Source organism: Pistacia vera, unplaced genomic scaffold (assembly GCF_008641045.1).
Source record: "Pistacia vera cultivar Batoury unplaced genomic scaffold, PisVer_v2 Contig513, whole genome shotgun sequence".
In the NCBI taxonomy this organism is placed as follows: domain Eukaryota; kingdom Viridiplantae; phylum Streptophyta; class Magnoliopsida; order Sapindales; family Anacardiaceae; genus Pistacia; species Pistacia vera.
This window is the reverse complement of record NW_022196350.1, coordinates 44,504-51,825: the sequence shown is the minus strand read 5'-3', so window position 1 is coordinate 51,825 and position 7,322 is coordinate 44,504.

Sequence of the window (7,322 nt, the reverse complement as noted above, 5' to 3'; positions counted from 1 at the left end):
TAATAAAATTCTTTATTATTACATATTAAATTATAAATAATTGAATGAAATGCTTCATAATATTATGACCATTCAATAATATGTAATGAGACATTGAACAATTGATCGAATAATACATATATTACTGTTGCTCTGAGTAAACAAAATGTGACAACAGTATAAATTTTACAATATTGCATAAACAGTAATGAAAGTTGATACATAGTTTTGCCCTCATTGGCTTTTGACATCACTGAAACAACAATATATAATCAACTACTCTCGGTCTTGAAGTTAAATCAACTAGGTTACCATGAAGAAAAAATAGACTAAGAAATCAACAATTTAAACTTTCAATGAAAACCTATCTGTGAATTTCTTCAGCTTATCCACCAGTTCACACCAAGATGTTGTGCCTTTAATCTGTGAACATGTTGCCATTGCATCAACTGGTTGTCCAATTTAAGAGGATATCAAGTTTCACCAAATCAGATTCTTGATATCTGTTGACAACATAGCTCAGTATGTGTCAAGTGAAATTCTAATTGTTCCATCAAAGCAACTAAAATGGATGCCTTATGAAGAAGTAAGAAATATCTTATGATGAATCACATTGAGACATGACTCCAAATATGCAGAAAGTCATTGGGAGGCTTCATACAAAATCAATTTATCAATTGGCATGAGATGTTGTCCAAGGGTGTGAATTTTTAAGTAGTCAGTACAACCCTAGTAGTCTAGTAGTAATAAAAAAAGTTGCAACTCCCCCCAAACATTAGAATACGAACTAGAATATCACATCCTCGGCTAGTGCCATTCTTTATGATTCAAATTGTGTTTGTGGGTGCACCATATGCCATGTTGTGTGTGTGCGTGATGAGAACCCACTCCCAAACTCAACAAAACAGTAAAAATATAACACCACATCCAAGAAATAGGAAGAAAATAGATATGTTATCGATATTCACACAATTGAACCAATGGTAGCAAACAACAAATATACCCAGCGCATCAACCCAAAAGGACAAAACCAAAATATGAAGGAAAAACATGCTGGACTCGAGGGCCAGCTCCTCCCTATTGCTAACTTCAGGGTTAGCTCCTCCCCTCCCAATTTCCCTATATTCTTCTCTGCCTTATTCAGCTCTCTGCCTCTCTTTTTATTCTCCAGCTCTCTCTCTCTCTCTCTCTCTCTCCCTAATTGAATTCCTTTGTTGTCCTAACCCCCAATCGCCACTTGTCCTAGCCTAAACCCACGGAAGTTTCCACCCAACATCCCTCAATCTACTACTTGCTATCTTATTTCACCTTTCCTACACCCTCATTATCCAAGTCCCATCATTACCCTCCCCAAGCACTACCACCTTGTCCTCAAGGTGGGAAGATGGAGATTGTCTACCCGACACCATCCTGTTCCTCCACTCCTTCATTGCCCTCTTCTTCTTTACCCAACTCTTCCTCATCTTCTATCATTCGCCAGAAAGGGGTCGATTCATTGTTGATCATGGGCGTTGACCTTGAGCTGGAATGATTTTCGGTAAAGGTTCATCGAATATGAGTCTGATTTGGGGAATGGGTATTAATCTGGCTGTTAGATCTAGGTGGGTCAAAATTGAATTAGGTTTTGGGCTGGTCTTCAGGCTTGTAGAGACTAGAATAACTTTGTAGCCCAATTATATTTGTTTTCCCATGTTTTCTCAGCCCAAATTTCAAATCCTCCCAAGCCCAATTTTTTTCCTCTATTCTTTAGGCCAACTTAATTAACTGGACTATTGAGTTAGCTTGACCCAATCTTACTTTAACCCCAATTTCAGGTTTCAGCCCAGTTACAACAATAGCCCTCAAAATTTCTTCTTTCTCTTCACTTAACAGGGCTGAAACAACCCCAAACTTACTCTAATCTTCCTCCAACACGTCTAGCTGCTGAATAGATTCATAAGTTCCTCCTGCCTCCATTTGATTTCCCAAATTTTGGGCTGAAACAACCATAAACTTACTCTGATCTTCCTCCAACACGTCTTGCTGTTGAATAGATTCATAAGTTTCTCCTGCCTTCGTTTGATTTCCTAGATTTTGGTTGTCAATAGTTCCCGACGACTGTGGAACTTCCGGTGATTTATCTTGATCTCTTCTCCTTACTTCTTCTTCATCTTTCCTTCTCATCCAAGCTCGTATTTCCATCAAACCATCCAGAACAACACCAATATCTCTTCCAAGTTTTGACACTTCCCNTCCCTAATTGAATTCCTTTGTTGTCCTAACCCCCAATCGCCACTTGTCCTAGCCTAAACCCACGGAAGTTTCCACCCAACATCCCTCAATCTACTACTTGCTGTCTTATTTCACTTTTCCTACACCCTTATTATCCAAGTCCCATCATTACCCTCCCTAAGCATTACCACCTTGTCCTCAAGGTGGGAAGATGGAGATTGTCTACCCGACACCATCCTGTTCCTCCACTCCTTCACTGCCCTCCTCTTCTTTACCCAACTCTTCCTCATATTCTATTATTCGCCGGAAAAGGGTCGATTTGTTGTTGATCATGGGCGTTGACCTTGAGCTGGAATGATTTTCGGTAAAGGTTCGTCAAATATGAGTCTGATTTGGGGAATGGGTATTAATCTGGCTATTAGATCTAGGTGGGTCAAAATTGAATTAGGTTTTGGGCTGGTCTTCAGGCTTGTAGAGACTAGAATAACTTTGCAGCCCAGTTATATTTGTTTTCCCATGTTTTCTCAACCCAAATTTTAAATCCTCCCAAGCCCAATTTTTTTCCTCTATTCTTTAGGCCAACTTAATTAACTGGACTATTGAGTTAGATTGACCCAATCTGACTTTAACCCCAATTTCAGGTTTCAGCCCAGTTACAACAATAGCCCTCAAAATTTCTTCTTTCTCTTCACCTAACAGGGCTGAAACAACCTCAAACTTACTCTAATCTTCCTCCAACACGTCTAGCTACTGAATAGATTCATAAGTTCCTCCTGTCTCCATTTGATTTCCCAGATTTTGGGCTGAAACAACCACAAACTTACTATGATGTTCCTCCAACACGTCTAGCTGTTGAATAGATTCATAAGTTCCTCCTGCCTTCGTTTGATTTCCTAGATTTTGGTTGTCAATAGTTCCCGACGACTGTGGAACTTCCGGTGATTTCTCTTGATCTCTTCTCCTTACTTCTTCTTCATCTTTCCTTCTCATCCAAGCTCGTATTTCCATCAAACCATCCAGAACAACACCAATATCTCTTCCAAGTTTTGACACTTCCCTTTCAACAATTGCCATTCTAACTTCCATTCTTATACCAACCATGCCCTAATCGCCAAGCTCTGATATCAATTGATGAGAACCCACTCCCAAAACTCAACAAAACAGTAAAATAATGACAACCAACAACCAAGAAATAGGAAGAAAATAGATATGTGTATCGATATTCAACAAATTGATAACAATGGTAGCAAACAACAAAATATACCCAACACATCAACCCAAAATGACAAAATCAAAATATGAAAGGAAAAACAATGCTGGACTTCTAGGGCCAGCTAACTTCAAGGGTTAGCTTCTCCCAAATTAGCCTATATTCTTCTCTGCCCTAATCAGCTATCTACCTCTCTTTTTATCCTCCAGCTCTCTCTCTCTCTCTCTCTCTCTCTCTCCCCCTAACTGAATTCCTTTGCTGTCCTAACCCCCAATCGCCACCTGTCCTAGCCTAAACCCATGGAAGTTTCCACCCAACATCCCCTCAATCCACTACTTGCTATCTTATTTCACTTTTCCTACACCCTCATTATCCGAGTCCCATCAGTGCGTGAGAGAGATAGGGTGAGAAACTTACTCTGAGTCCTCATAATCAAATGATGCATAACCTGGTGTTATACTCTTCAATTCATTATAAAATCAACAACAATCTTCTCAAAGGTAGGCGATACTTCATAAAGGCCTATTGACTGCATATATGAAACTCTAAAGACCAACAATTTAGCTGTGAGACAGTTCATGTCAGGGTATATATGAAACTTCAAAATTTAACTAACAAAATGAGCAACAAATATTAATCAAGGTGAGACCAATGTATATATAGGAACAATAAAACCTAGTATTTGAATTTTATTTACAATTTTTCATTGGTTAACTGAAAAATTAAGAACTATTGACAATAACGTAAGAATTTCAAAAGGACTACCATCTGGCCTGGCACCAACCTCTCAGAGCAAAGTGTAATAACAGACCCCACGTACCTAGAAGCATACAACAAATTATCACAGGATGAATAAATGTTTTGCTTGGTGCAATAATAGTTATTAAGCAAAAGGACTACGAGAGCTTACTCACTAGGAATGATAATTATAGCTAACACTGTAGGTTGCCAAGAAGTTGTCACTTGTTGTTTGGGATTAGATGACAGTGCGATAGGATTCTGAACTTCTACTTCGCTAAAAATCACCTGGTAGTTCTTGGTAAAGCATAGTAAATGACAAAATTATAAAGCAGAACTAAAAGGCATACCTCCCATCAGAATACTCAAATGTGTAAGGAAAGGTGGGAATGGTTGAAATGACGTGTGCTCCATACTCCTATATTAATTGAGGGGTGATAAGAATAAGCAAATATTTTTGTTTTTCTTTTTTCATAGAGCTCTTCTGTAAATACTCAGAACATCACAATCAATACAACAAACACTGTAAAACCCAAATAATTCAAAGTTTAAAGCATAATCAGTTACCCTCTTTAGCATCTGCAAACTCAGGAAGAAATCTACCGTCTTCTTGAACTTTCTTCTGCAACCCAAATTAAAAATGCTACCCAAAAAACAGTGCATAGATCAACCAAAGAATAACCCAAAAGCCAAATTCATGGTAAATATAAAATCAACCATACCTAGGCTAAGACTTGTGGGAATGGACACCACGAACTAGGCCATCATGCTCGTCAAACCTATCAATCAGAGTCCCCATATGATAGTCCCATAACTGGATCACAAGATTGTGAAGACTCACAAGGATCCATGGTCTCTTACTGTGGAAACTCGGTCCCTTCATTCTATTACTCTTTGTCTCAAACTTGGTCAACATTTTTCTCCAAACAAATCACCCAAATCTAATTTGAACACATAAACAAACAAATTCAATCAAAACACCCAACAAGAATGTTCACTAACTATTTATCACATATCCTACACACCAATTGATACACCTCAAAATTAATAATTCCAAGCTCTCTAGTGCTCAGAACATGGAAAGTCCCTTTCATTCTCTCCTCTGCAAGGGAGAATTCTTCAAGAGTTAAAGGGTGGAGAGTAGACTTACCAAAGATAAGGAAGTTGCAGTACTAAACCAACAAGGTGTACAACAACAACTTCAAAGGTGGAAATGAGATACCTTGCGTAATCTCTACAACATGCCTCCACAGGTGACTCTACCTCAAATTCAATTCAATCAACACTTTGTGGTAGTGTCGCTCTGCCTTAGACAACTCCAGTTTCCTACAGCTCCTCTCCTCAGCAAGCAACCCTAGTATCGCTTGATTGTAAGACAAATCTACTAGAGAAAAAACAATGAGATTAGTACTCAAGTAAATGCCATGAACTCTAAGGCTACTCATCCCTTGCCTGCCAGAAGAATAGAATCTCCTCGGCTCCACTCTCCCCAAAAATTAACTCCTCCCTCATAAAAAAATATGCATCCTTCCACTTCTTGTTGTATGTCTTGAGCCCCGTCACCAAGTGTTTCTTGTCATGCCGTAGCATAAAAAGGTATTACCCCTTTCCTTGTCATGCTTCTTCAAGTAATAAAAATAGAGCAGGTCCATTAGCCCCAAATTATATGTCGAGCCACATACACACTCTAACAACATGAGCAACCTCCATACATTTGCCATCAATTGGCTAGAAGCAATGAGGTAATGATTTAGTACCTCTCATACCAACCTTGAAATAGGAAATCGTACACCCTCTATCATCATCTGCTCATATTATAGATCCATCCTGGCATGGACTAGTCCACCTTCTCATATCTGGTTGGGGTTTTGACCTCTATGGACTTAGGTATCTTGTAAAGATACCTGAGCTTCAACACCTCCTCTTGAACAAATCTAGATGGCGGGTTATTGACAAGCATACCAGCTTCAAGATGGCTCGGCTCATCCCCATGGCCACTACTAGTGGATGGCATCTCATTCCTACTAGCACGCCCTGCCTCAAGTTCACTCTCAATTTCGAAGTTGTCATCTAAACCCCTATTGCTTGAGCCATCATCGCTTAGCTCGGCTCGGTACTTGGATCCCTTGGCATGCACCCATGTGAAAGGCTACACTCACTCCCCAAGTTAGAGTCAACTCATCACATTCGGGAAGCAGTACACTTGTTAGAGCATCATCGTAGTTATTTCCCCTAACCATGGTCACTTTGCTCGACTCTATATTAACCCAAAACAACAACCTTCAAATCTCACATAGCTCAACAATATCAAGTTCACCAAAATCCACAGCCTCAGTAAAGGATTACCAGACCTTATAATTCATTTGCTCAGCCAAGTCTCGACCAGAGCCACATTCATCATTCAGCATCAACTAATAGCCTCTTCACCAAAAGGATCACATGTTTTGGCTCGGCCAAATAACCTCTCCTATAGACTGTCCTTTCTTTTTTAAGAGAAAAAAAACCACAAAAACCCACAAAACAGCCAAAAAGCCAGCAAACCACCTAAAGAGTGCCCAAAAACCGCTTGCCACAAAATTTTCACTTTTTTCCATCAAACATCACCAATACTTCACCAAAATGTGCGAAATCTTGTTCAAAACACTTGAAAAACCATAGTATGGCAAAAAAATAATGAAAAATGACAAGAAAATGAAAAGAAATAGATTTTTACCACGAATTGTGCTAAAGAAAAGCTCCACTATTGCCGTTCTCCAACTTCTCTCTTTGAAGAAACAATTTTGGGGAAAAAATGAGCTACAAAAGGCAATCTCCCCTTCTTAAATACACATCTTGTCATGGACGACACATGGCATCCATTCATGGTTTTGGAAAGTCGTGACTTTTCACTTTCCCACTCATTAGGAATTGGAAAAATGAACTCACGATGTGTCGACCATTTGCACAACATTGGAAAACATGATTTTCCCACTCATAAGAGATGTTAGCTCTACCCTATACGTGGCACTCTTTCGTTGCATTACCAATCACATCATGGGTTATATCATGTAGTTCTCCAAACGTACGATTTAAGACATGCTAGATACTTACTCCTTCCCCATCTGGCTCAGCCCCTTCTTAGTCTGTTTCACTCCTTCAAGATGACAGTTGCCCCTAATAGACGTGAACTATGATTCGGCTTGGC